The sequence below is a fragment of the Buteo buteo genome, chromosome 24 (genome assembly GCF_964188355.1).
Source record: "Buteo buteo chromosome 24, bButBut1.hap1.1, whole genome shotgun sequence".
In the NCBI taxonomy this organism is placed as follows: domain Eukaryota; kingdom Metazoa; phylum Chordata; class Aves; order Accipitriformes; family Accipitridae; genus Buteo; species Buteo buteo.
In genome coordinates, this window is record NC_134194.1 from 20,594,976 (window position 1) to 20,608,095 (window position 13,120).

Below are 13,120 nucleotides of genomic sequence, written 5' to 3' on the forward strand. Positions count from 1 at the left end.
TCCTCCCACAGGCAAGGAATGACCCATGCCATGCAGTACCCAGCACCCCAAAGAAAATTGGGGACCCCCAGAGTACTGGGGAAGGGGCATGTCCAGGAGGGATGCCATCAAGCACCAAGAGGGATGCCCATCAAGCAACAGCAACTGCAGCAAGATCCTCCACCAGGTCTCTGAGGGAGGGCAAGGATGCATAAGCCCTGAGAAATGCTGCTGTTTGAAGGCCACACAACAGCGTGTGGACCTAGCTACACAGGGATGCGTGCTGGCATACGTTCAAAGAGAGACTCGGCCATTTTGGGGCAAACAACCCCCAACTGATGCTGACAGCTTCCATGCCAAATTCCACACCTCTATTCCAAAGCATGGTTAAGCTAATGGGTCTTGAAAAGAAATTCTTATAACCAGTTTGTTAGCAGGGCTGAGACAGCATGTCTTGTTCTCAGAAAACAGCTGGAACACCTCTGCTAAAACTTAAGAAAAAAAGGAAAAGAAATCAACCTGAGGGAAACCCAGCATGGAAAATTTAAGCTTTAGTGTTGGAAATCTGCTGAAGTGATAAGCAATCAAAAATAAGTCTGTATAATACAAAATGTCAAGCAGCCTGAGGCTGCGCAGTCTATATAATGATCCTCATTGCAGGTTCCAAAAGCTGCTCTGAAGGCGCAGCCTGCTTGGGAGATGTATGCGTGTGCTTGGCACGCTCCAAGCAGGAGGAATAGAGCAATTGTTTCAGCTTTATGCCAACACTGTACAGTCCTTCGATTGCTCCTGGAAAGGGTGGTCTTCTCCCAACCATTGCTCATCTGCTAGTTCCTCAATCTTCCTAGTGTCCTAATCATATGAGCAAGAATTAACGCACAATATTTTAATTTTTTTAAAATTAATTTTCAGCAAGACCAGTTTTCTCACCTCACCTACAGGCTTATGTTGGATGGGAGTGAGCAGGTAGCCACATGCACAGCCTACGAGTGCATTGCAAGGTGCGCCAGTTCATGTGCACAGGGACTTAGGAATACTGGTCTGGTTTTATGAGCACACTGTGTTTGCTCCTTGGTGGCTGCCTTTCATTGTACGATTGTATTAAAGCTCTTGTGTCAAGGAGAAAAGAACTGGCATACGTGTGTCTGCCTTTGAACAAAACCATTGTTAAGCTCCATCAACAATTTAATAATCTTTCACTAGCAGGACAATGAATCGGGGAAAATTATTCTTGCAGGGGGGCCAGTAGCCACAGCGCAAAGCACTGTTCAAGGCCTTTGAAGTCATATAGGTGTTTAGCTGACAAAAGAAATCACGACTTTATGAAAATGGCTTGCCTCAACAAGGGGGTCTGGAAACAAAGAAAACCAAGACCACTCGGAGAGAAGCAGAGCAGGGGAGAAGGAAGAGCCCTTGGTAAAGAGTCAAGCCAAGCCCCAAGGAAACTGGGAGAGGAAATGACAGTATGGATTTGCATACATATACTTTGCTTGCTTTCCACAGATCTTTCCTGGGCTGCTTAAGAGTAAAGTGAGCACCTTCACTGCTCATTTCAGCTTTCTTACAGCCTGTTCTGACTGTAGAAATGTGCTGATTGCCTGAACCATAATGCAGACACTGAGAAGGAAGAGGCTAGATCCTTGCCAGAATTTGCAGCAGATATTTGAAGGACCAGGGGACAGGCACTAAATCCAGGGCTGATGCTCTTCGGCTGCCTTGAGCAGGAAACGTCTGTCTGCTGATGGAGGATGCGCACATAGACCCAGATACCACACCCGGCCACAGAGAACCAAATGCACATGAAATCCAACACACAGCAGTTTTGTGAGCATTGGGCCAGGGGTATGGTCATGAAAATTTGGAGGAATGATCCGACACCAAATGAGGGTGTCTGGCTGCTGATTGCTCGAAGATCAAGAGCAGCCCACGCAGGAGAGCCTCAACCTCTGAACTACCCAGCCCATTTCTCTGCAGTGAAAAGACATGCCATAAACCCAGCTGAAAATGCATGTTATTGATGCCTCAAACACCCACAGACTCAGAGGTTGAAAATCTGCAGTGGAAGCTAAATGGGGAGAGATTTTGTGGCTGGCACATGGCAGAAGCAGCATATGCACTGGTCAATTCCTCCTCTGGTGCAGCCAAAATACATGCCAAGAAATCAATCCAGGTGGTTAACATTTCTGAATTGAACCACTTGCCATCTTGCTGGCATAATTCCCCACCAAGGCATTGAAAGGATTTGCAGTGCTGATGGCCATGGCCAGACAGAAGTCACTTCCTCATGTAAAAATAGGAGGTATCAACGCTGATGCAGCTTGCTAAATGTGCAGCTCTGAGCAAACAGAAGGATATCAGTGTGCTGATGAAAATGGGGAGGTTTAGGAACGGGGCACACTGGTTATGGTTTGTTTGGGAAGACCCAGGAAAAAAACCCAGATCCTGATGAATACTGCTCTGCCCTATGTTTGTTATTAGGATGGCAGAAAGGCGCTCTTGTGGGAGAGTGGGAAAAATAAGGATAATCGCTTCCGATAGGGAATATCAACCTCCAGCTACCCCTGGGTGCTGCAGCTTACAGACTGCTGGAGGTTAGATGCAATAAAGTTTGCACCACTCGAGGGAGACCTGCCAGAAGCAGTTCTAAAGGCGCAGAATTAATAAAACACGCTTTAAAGAACGAGCAAGGATTAAATCTGCTGCCTAACATCCTGGTAGGACAACAGGCATACATCATTGCCTTGCATTAGAGGCAGATTGGCAAAGGGGATTTGCCAGCTCTGTTACCCACAAAGCACAGCACAAGAGAACAGCAGGATGATCACGAGAAGATTTTGATTTCATGGTCCAACAAAGATGTATGAAAACTTCCAGAATCAGTCCAAGGGCACAATTTTTACAGATTATTTTTCAAAAGGCAAAAGACAGTAATAGCAGGTCTGCTCCTTATGCATAGTCCATAGCAACAGAAAATATGTGTGTAGCATCAAGCAAAGCAGTGGTGTACCTGTTTGAAAGACCAGCCCAGAACCGGACAGGTAAAGAGCTCCAAAGGACCTGTGATTTGAGAGGTCTAGGATCAGCAATTGACCCTTTGAAAGAAGCCATTAATCATCATTAAGGAGATTTATGTCCCAAGGGACCAAAAGGCAAAACAATAAGGCGAGTCCTGTGTCTTATGATGTGGGTTAGCAAACAGAGACAACAGCGCTTGGAGAATGAAAAATAAAATGCATGTGGGCAGCAGGGTTTACCTGCAGCGGGGAACTGCCTGAACATGGGAAGGGTTCTGTCTGCTGAGGGAAACTGATAGCATGAACAATAACATCGAAGCAGCATTGTTTTCACGAAAGGCAAGATATTTGCCTTCTCTCACTGATTTATCTGCATCTCTGTGGGTGCCCCTTCCTGTGTGGCTAATAAGCAGCAAGACGCTAGACACGGAATACACAATTTCTTTTGCTTTTATTCATTTTCTTTCTAGATATAATAAGTCTTGCTTTTGTCAAGATCCCTGTTGTCTGGGTAATTTCATCTAGAGATCCTCAAGGAACAGAGATCTCCATATCCCTCAAAGTTTAATATCATGATTTTAGTTGGCATATTTTCAAGCAATAACTTATACAGCTGAAGAAGAAAAAAAAAAGATTACTTATGTCTAATTGGCATTATACTAATTACCAGCAAAATACATCAGGCAAATATCACATCTACTCACTCTCTGTCATTTTACATTCCCTACTCCATCTTCTCTTTCCTCAGCAGCTATAAAACAACACAACATGCTGTTCTGACATATCCCTGAACAAAGATCATATCCTAAGCCTCTCCTCCTTTCTCTCGCTGCCTCCTTGTTATTTCACTTCCAAGCAAGGTTGTTTTAAAAGAGAAACAGACACATAACTGATTGAGAACTGCTGGTTTTATGAACTTGTGCCCATGTACTCCAGCATCCTGCTCTTCTCTGCTGGATCCCTTCCCCAGCCACTCCCAGTGTTTTCTGTACAGAGGGTTTATGGCCATGCACGTAAGAACGTTTTACCTTTTATATCTGAGTAAGTATATATGCACAGATAGACTAAAACAGAGGCACACGTCCTCTCACACATGGGCCATCTGAGCTGATTTATTCCTGACTCAGAGCATTTTTGCTGGTTTATGCGAAATTATTTTAAAAGTGAAATAAGTTAAACCTGATAATGCCAGTCTTATGCTGGAGTAAGGGTCCTGAGTGTAAATCTAAGCATCTCCAAGACCCACCACGAGCACTGTCCTCATCGTTCGGCTCATTTTGAGGTTAGCCTGCTTTCGCCTGGTTCAGAGCAGCTCTTGACCGGAAAAGAGCCCTGGCACAGTTTGGGGAGGAGCACTGTGGAGGAACCCTTCCCAACAGATAGGATGGATGAAGCAACACTGACTGAAAGAGTTTAGCTTAGTAGACACGAGCTGTGCTGGAGCAGTTGGCCTCAAAGCCCAAGAACAAGATCTGTCTCTTTGTTTTTAGTGATACGGCAGTGGAAGGAGAACCCACGTAGGACTCTGTATCCATCAGGCCCTGGGCACTCCAGTTCTTCCATCAGTGAGGTGCAGCTCTCCTCTCCCATGAGGAGTGAGGCTGAAGCCCATTGCAGAGATTATCTGGGAAGCCTTGTACCCAGTGCAAAGGCACAGCCCCTTCTCCATCCCACTGTGGTCTCCAGTAACAACAAACACGGACAACTGGTCACTACATGCCTCTGAGACCTGTCTAGATGTGCCTGCCTGGGAAAACAGAGCCTGCCAGACATGAAGCACATAAGCTTCCCCCATTTCTGCTTGTTGAAAGCTTCTTGTCTGGCTCAGACCAGACAGAGGGCTGAGGTGTTGGAAAGGGAGCCCAGGTCCAACCACACTGCCCAGGGAAGAAGGAGCTGACCACCACGTGGCTTCTCTACACTGCTGTTGTGTCGGCACTGGCCCTGAGCAGACTGCGTGGTTGCATCAGCTCACATGAAATGAGCCTTGGATCCTGCAGGGGAACCTCAGCTCCCTGAAAGGAAAGGCAAACGCAGGGGCTGATACGGTTAGATAACCTCTGAGTCAAAGCAGCCTATCCTTGGTATCTCTCACCAGATGCCATGACTAATGTTAGATTTATGGAGTGTCCTCTCTGCAAGTAAAGCAAAGAGCTAGCGTTACAACCACTTAATGGAGGTGACTTCAAATCAGGATGGATGAGAGCTTGTGGGAAGGAGACAGGAAGAGAGATTCATTAATAGTGAGAGCACAAAGGATAAAATCCTGGGGAAGAGCGAACAACTGAGACTGACATTTGACCTGTCTCAGTAGCAAAGCTCACATTGATTTCACCGGGGACAGGAATGAATCCCTTATCCTCTCTCTCATGCCTACGAGAGGGATTTTCCACCTGAGGGATCTACACCTGCCCGATCCTTCAAACTCAGGCACATGCTATTTTTATGAGAAAGAAAATGCAGTGTGAAGTCCTCAAGAAGCTCGAATGGGAGACTTCATAAGCTTCTCCAGCATTAAGTTTAAATCCCACACTAATGCAGGTCCCTTTACATGGGAAGAGGTACTGCCAAGCAGGAAGGTTTATAGAGACATTCAGGAGCATTTGGAGGCAGATAAAGGGGAAATAACTGAGTTAGATCACACAGGAGCTGGAAATGGCATGTCAAATTACTTCAAAAGGTGCTTTCTAAGGAAGCAGGTCTTTGAAAACAACAAACAGTCTGGGACTGCTGAGGGATCCTAGTTGTCTACTGCTTTTACACTTGGTTGCTTTTTCTGGTTTAGACGTATTCTAAACCTGAATGCCAATCTCATCTGGCTGCTCACTGCCCTTCTGCAAAATCCCTGCTTTCTGCAACTTCAGCTCTTTGTGGAGCCACAGGGTAGTCAGGTTAGGAAAATTGCTCTGACTGAAGAGCAATATGGCAAAAAAAAAGTGATCCAGCAAAACTTCAGCCTGATCAGCTCCCCAATCCAGTTCGCCATGCAGCCAGACAAACAGCTGTGTTGGCACAACAGAGCACATGGCACAGGGACAGGGATGAGCAAACCAAGACAGAGAGGAGGGGAACTGCCTATTTTGGCACTCTTGCTAACAAAACACACGGAGTGCTGGCTGTGGTTAACAGGTTCATCAACAGAAATGCTCATAACCCATCTGCTGGCTCTCCCCCATGGATGTCACATGGACCATCTGCAATTGCTCCAGAGCACCTGTCCAAAGGCAGGACACTGGATCTCAAGCCCTGTTCTAATGCATATTTTATAATGTTACAGAAAACACAAAAGAAGAGTCTGAAGGAGCTTCAGCCAACCCCTCATTCTGAGGAAATGTCCTCTCTGGAGAGCAACATAGTACAAATGAAGAAGGTACCTACACTCTTGTTCCTGTTGTGGGTCTAATTCTGAAAGCCTTAGTAAACTTGAGTTGAACCCATGAATAGTTTGAGGATGACATAAACTACTTTTTGGAAAAGAGACTTTATACCAAAGAAGGGGTGTTTAGATTTGGTCCAGATAAGAATAGCTGTGCATGACCATTTGCATGGGCATTTGCAACCATTGCCAGGCAAATGCAAAAAACCTAAGTCCTGTGCGAACTGAGTGGCAGTAACCTATATCTCATCTTGCAGCCACCTTGTGACGGTGAAGAGTTCCCTGTTTTGGTTTTTTTTCCCTGAGATATGCACTCATGATAGCGCAGGGAGAGGATCGTGTTGGGTAGGGCTTCCAAACGGAAGAAACAATAAAGATTAAGAAAAATGACAGGATTTTCTCCATCCAGTAGGTTCAGAGCAGGAAGAATGTGAAGGACATAAAAGAAGGGATATGACATTCACTAATTTCCAGTCTTGCCACAGACAGCAAGAGGGGATGGAAGATGTCACAGCCCAGCCCAGGATCACAAGGAATAGCAGAAAACTCAAAAAATCCAATCTCGAATGCAGGAGGCACACATACAGCCATAGGGACCTATATATTCTACAAGAGAAGGCACCTTCCTACTGAAATATGAAGCTTTTTGTCTCTTGGGCATTGACTCAGAACGACTGTCCTGACTAGATTTTTCATAATCACATAACACAACCACAGTTCAGGGACAGAAAGGACTAAAAGAGTAATCAGAATCCAACAGAGAAATTTTCTTCCTTCAAATAACTGCTCTAGAGATGTCCAGGATCTGCCAAGGATCTTTGGAGAACTTGAGGACAATCTTACATGTGTGCTACCACATAATCCTGTGAGACAAAAAAGACACGTCAAATAAATTATTAAAGCTATTTTGGACAACGTCTGAAGCAAGTAGCATCCTTCTTAGAAGGTCTTGAGAGGATTAAAGGTATTCTCTGTAGCTAGTAGCAATGTACTTGTTACTCAGTCTGGGGAAGAAAAAACAGCTGTACCCTATTTACCCCGGGATCCTCGGTACAATTAAGGAAGGTGACCCAGTTGACATGGCATGCCACAACTGCTCTGACGGGAACAGCTCTTTCGTAAGAGAGAGTTTACCCAGACACAGGTGCTGGAAAATACGGAAAAGAAGAAACAGGGTGAGAACAAGTTCGAAATTACAGCTCAGACAGAAATGGCATGTTGAAACCAAGATGGTGTAATCCGTGACCATTTGCAATCCGTCAGATGTTGTCTATCATGATAAAAAATTTTCCCACATCTCTCTTCAGTAGTGATTAGGAAAATCAGAAGCTGTCTTTGGGGATGAACCCACATTAAGTGAAGAAAGTAGAGAAGCTCACAATTTCTTATGAAGAAATTCAGATGCCTGTAGAGCTGAAGATCACTGAGAAACTAGACATAATTTGTAGAAGTATACAAGATGCAGAAGATGATCACAGAGAGTATGCATATCCTAAACAAGAGCAGGACTTGGAAACTACTAGTAATGACAAAACATCTACAATAAGTAATTCCAGCCCTGATGTCAATAGTCAGTGTTAAAATGGAAAGGGCTGCAGATTAGTTAAAAAAAAAACCACAATGTCTCAGCTAGAGAGGAGTCCAAGTGTCAGCCAGACCCAAGCCAACGGTCCTCAGCTGGTCAGATGTGTGACCTGCTGGTTCTCAGTCAGCAAAGGGGAGACCAGTGCACAGTGCCAGCCAGAGACCATCTTTCTTTATTACATGGACAGCAGCATTTATCCTATCCTACACCATACCCTGTTTTCTCCTACAAAGTGTGAGATCTTTCAGTAACAGAAGAGGTCTGTGTACCAGTCAACCTATCTGGGCTCACAGGCATTTGGCCGGGAATGGCACAGAGCTAGCTCGAATCCCACATCCCAGATGGGAGCCCAGTCAAAAGCATTCCTCAGCACTCTGCAACAAAGCAAAAATGCTGCAGAGTATGTTTGAAAAAAAAATCCACAGACTGAACATGTGCCTGGAACACTTTCATCAAGACAAAAGAGACATTTAAAGATAATGCAAAAAAAGAATATGTTTTAAGATCTAGAGACTTCACTCTGCCGGATGAGGAGACAGAACGTCATTTTTTTTGTCCCATCTGCTGGCTGGAAGGAACTGAATGACAATAGCAGTGAGAACCTTAAGAAGAAGTGCATGACCGGACTGATGCTAAGCAGAAGACAGGTGATAGTGGCTCCCCAGTGCTGCAAATCCAACTCATCACTGTAAGCAGTGAGAAGGGACCATTGGCTTGGAGTCTTATTCTGAGCCACCTGCCTTCTCAAGGTGCTGTGATACTGCAGGGTGCACGCACAGCCCAGTGCTAGCCAGAAGCAGCTCTGTTTGCATGTGATGGACACACATGCCTGTCGTGAGACTATGAAGACAAACACTAGCAGTCACATTATCTCTGTGCCTGGTGCTGCTATGGATGCCACTGAGTGCTGCTGGAGAGCTATGGGCTATCACGTGGACACATCCACACCGCTAAAAGGTTGTTGGCAAATTGGTGATCATGTAGACAAAAAATGATATGAAGGAATGGAAGACTGAACTATAATCAGAAGTGTAGCAAAGGGGAGCCAGAAGAAAAAAATCTCCCCAGGCTGTCTTTGCAAGGGTTGCCAAAAAGCAGCACATACACCCAAGATGTGCCAGATGTTGCTGCTGCTGCCCAGGAATGGGGCTTCAGGTCTGTGGCGACATCATGAGCAGATGGCAATGGCTAGGAGGAGCGCAAGGAAGGGTGGGAGGAAAGGAAGAGAGACCCAGCTGCCAAAATGTCTTGCCTTGGCTCTGCTCACAGTAAGGGACCTGACTCAGGTTTTGAGTGTATCGAAGAAAACTTTAAACGTTGACTTGCTTGCATGTGATCTACAAGTACGCATCAAATGAGGCATCTTCTAATATCGATTCAATGGAAAGAAATGGGAGCTAGAGCAGCTCAAGCAGAATTTAAGTGTAGGCTTGTGAAACTGGGGGCAGAGAGGATCTACCACCAGAAGGGCTCACCAGGGGTCTCACACACTTGCCACCATTTGCTATCAAAATGGAATCTTTCCAAAGGAGTGCTCCCGGTCAGCCATGGTGAGACGCAGAATCACAGGGTGAAACTTTATGGCCTGTGTCACACAGGGGTTAGGCAAGCTGCTCCTTCTGGCTTTACAATGCATCAATCTACCAGTCTTTCTTGAAACAAAGAAGAATCTGGACTGAAAGGATTTTATCAAGTCCAGCAGTCAAACCCTGGAAATGGTATCTCAATTCATTTGCTCAAGCTGTGATGAGGTGTACAGAGGAGGTAAGAGACCATGAGAAAAAGGCTGGTCTTGTCAGAAAAGCCTATGGCTATGAACCAGGCGAGAGGGTTTTACATCTAGCTCTGCCACAAAGTCCCAAAGCCATGCTGCTCGCGCCTCATACGTCAGCGACTGCCCGGAGGCAGCCGATGCAGCCTTGGCTTCACCACCCAAGAGCAGCTGGAGACCTGCCTCGTGGCTCAGGAGCACTGGGATGCTATGGCGGTTCTTGCCTTCCAAAAAGAGCAGACCGAGTAGCTGCCAGCTCATCCAGGGCGACACCCAAAGCTAGCAGACATCTCAGAAATGCAGATTATAATTTTCTATTTCATTCCCCAACTATGGTGGAATTTCTTCCCTGGAAGGGGAGCTGTGAGGATAAACTCATTAACATCTGTGAAGTACAGATACTACTGCACTAAGTGCATTGCAAAAGCTCATGAGATGACTGTTAATTACATATTCAGTGTGCGGTTGTAATGGCATGCATTAAAAAAGGCATGGGGTCCCCACTTTAAATAATGGGGATAAAACAGATTAAACATTTGCCCCTGTTCTGTGGGCTGAAGAACGCAACTCAGAAATACTTCATCCGCTATATCATCATCTCAGATACCTTTATACCACACAGGGACAGAGTGAAACAGCCTTCATGTAACATTTCCTAAATTGCACGTATTTGGTCCTATAATCTTACTAAATTCTCTCCATCGTCAATGGAGAGAGACTGGCACTTTCATAATCCAAGCTCTACATGCATTATGGCAGGACAGATCCTCTGCAGAGCAGAATCACTCCCAGGCTTCTTCCAACTAAAGCAAATCTGTGATACAGGGGGAGCAGATGTCTTTAGCAAAAGCAACGGGTGGCCAAGTGGGAGACTAAGCTCAGTTCCCAGCTCAGCGTACCCCACAGAAGTGGATAACAGCACGGCAAAATGTTGGGGAGGAAACAGTGGGCAGCTAGGTAAAATACCAGGGATGACAAATGCCTGGGATGACTGAGGAGCTGGCACATTAGTGCCAAGATACTGGAGAAGTCTTCATCCGAAACATCATAATTCCTCCTGAAAAGGACCTGGCTCAGCCCCTGCAATACAGCATTTTACTGCAGTCTGCACAGTAAAAAGTGTCCAAAAAAGGAGGACACTGATATGTGTGTTAATCAAGTGAAGAACCATCTACAAAGAAAAGGCATGGATCTGTCTTCCAGTTGAAAAGCTATAAATAGCCTTGCATACTTGCTTATCAGATTGGTTCGGCTGCAGGGATAATCTCCTGGAGAAAGCAATGGAAGCCCTGTTATGTTGGATATTTATAACTAGATGAAAGCCTAGAAAATGCACAGCCGTGTCAGTCCTGCACTCATGCCACGAGATAGGGTGAGTGGGATCCAACTCGTCTCTTCAGTTTAATGTAAGGTCAAGAATGGCTTAGTCTTCCCAGCCTCGCAAAAAACAAAATCTGATCTCTTTGAGGGGCTGGTGCTGCTTGAGCAGCTGCAAAAGCCAAGACAAGGGCATGGTGAGACAGTCCCCAAAAAGGTCATGATGGTCCCACATCACTGGAGACTCTTTGCAGGAAGCAAAACATGACCCTTCTCTGGACAAACAAGACAGAGAGGTCTTGTTTGTGCCACAGAGGTCTGATGTACCACATCTTGGGCAGGCGGACCGTGGGAAACACAACTCTGATGAACTGATCTAACATGACCAGTACTTTCTAATCTCCAGATCACCTGGCCTGGTGCCAGGGTCCCCTAATAGTCTGCTTAATGGATCACGACCCTGACCCCAGCCGCTCAAGTTCATTGAACTGTCTTTGCCAGATTATCTGCAGAGCACCAGGACTGACTAGGGTTAATGCCTGTGGATTCCCCAGAGCCTTGGCCTGCCATGGCCTCTGCACTGAACCTGGTTTCTACAGGTCAGGACGGCTGCTGGAGGCACTGGAGCCTGACTCCCCAACCACTGCCACGTGAAGGGAGCCGAGCCAGGACAGCCTGAGGGATGGCAAGCAGAACAGGGTTATGGTTATCCCCCGGGAGCCTCTGTACATGTCTGCATCACGCACGGATTTGTTCATGGATGGGTGTCCTCCTGGGCTGTGAACGTACACAGGGTCTCTTGTGAAAGGGAGGAAGCTGACTAATTTATAGGGCAGATTGGGTTTTGTGATGCTGTGGGCAGGGAGCCATGCCCCGGTGCTCTGTCCCTGTGAGAACCACTGCTCCGGGCAGTGTCCCCTACCCTTTCTCAGGTCTGCTCATCCCCATTGGGCAGACAATGAACATCCCAAGGACTAGAGGCAGCTCTCTCTGCCCTCCATCTCCTGTTGCAGACACTCCAGGTCCTCCTCTCTGTCTCCTCTTTCTACATTTAGCCCTGCTTCTCCCTCATCATCTCTGGGTTGCCTGTCATGGTCAGGGTCTCAAACTTTCCTCTTCCAGGCCCATCATCACCACAGCCCCACTATATCCTTCAGCACTGCCATGTGGCATCTCCTTGCCCACATGCCCTTCAAGCCTCTCTTGCAGGCACAGGCTCATACTCAAGGGCACTTGGGAAGTCCAGTACTGTTGTCCTGCACCAGGACTCCAGGAACCTCTCCATACTGCTCTTCCTAGTTGACTGGCTGATACTTTTGGGAAGAAAGTGATCTGCACAACACTCCTAAAGAGAAGGGTGCCTCATATTGCAAGAGCAAACAAATGGATTTGGGAACCCCACCAGACCCGGCACCACCATGCCTTGCTTCAATGGTTGTAGTATAGTGAACTCCAGCATTACTCCAGGAACTAACCTGGGAAGAAGGAAGAGATGTTCCACTAGACCTTCAAGACCACAAATTACCCTGGGCCCCATGTGTTCCTTAACAGGGGGACCCAGCAGGTTTGCAGCTCCCTAGACCAGCTGAACACACTCTCAGCCATTTTCACACCACATACAGACCCGTCCCAAAGTCGAGGATGCTCCCAGAAGTAGGGGGAGACTTCAGGAGAACCCACTGCACCTCCTCTTTTTCCCTCCCAGAGGTTTCTTTGAACTTGCCAGCTCCATTGCAACCTCCCCTCAGTACAAGAGCACAGAAGGCAGCAGGTACAGGAAAGTAGATGTTATGTGCACAGCCAGAGCCAAGTCCAAGGAAGCAACTTAAGCTGGCCAAAGAAGATAGCTTGGGGAGTGGGCTCATTGAGGGTAGTCAGGCAGGCAGCACAGAGGCAGCACAAGAAGCAGAACTGGGGTTGAAGCTGCGCCAGGGCAGGGGAAAGCCAGCTCTCCCATGGTGAGAGTGCAGACACCTCCAGTGGCACTCTCAGGTAAAGGTGGACCTGAGCAGGAGGTGACCTGAAGGGCCCAATGAAGGCAGGACATGTCGCTCTCGGGTTTGCCACCACCATGCTTT

At 46.7% G+C, this 13,120-nt stretch overlaps 1 protein-coding gene across 1 annotated transcript in view; it reads right to left on the bottom strand.

The window, feature by feature from the left end:
* Positions 1 to 13,120, bottom strand: part of PCDH1 (protocadherin 1) — a 52,400-nt gene that overhangs the window by 11,026 nt on the left and 28,254 nt on the right. The gene's annotated exons all lie outside the window — the stretch shown is intronic.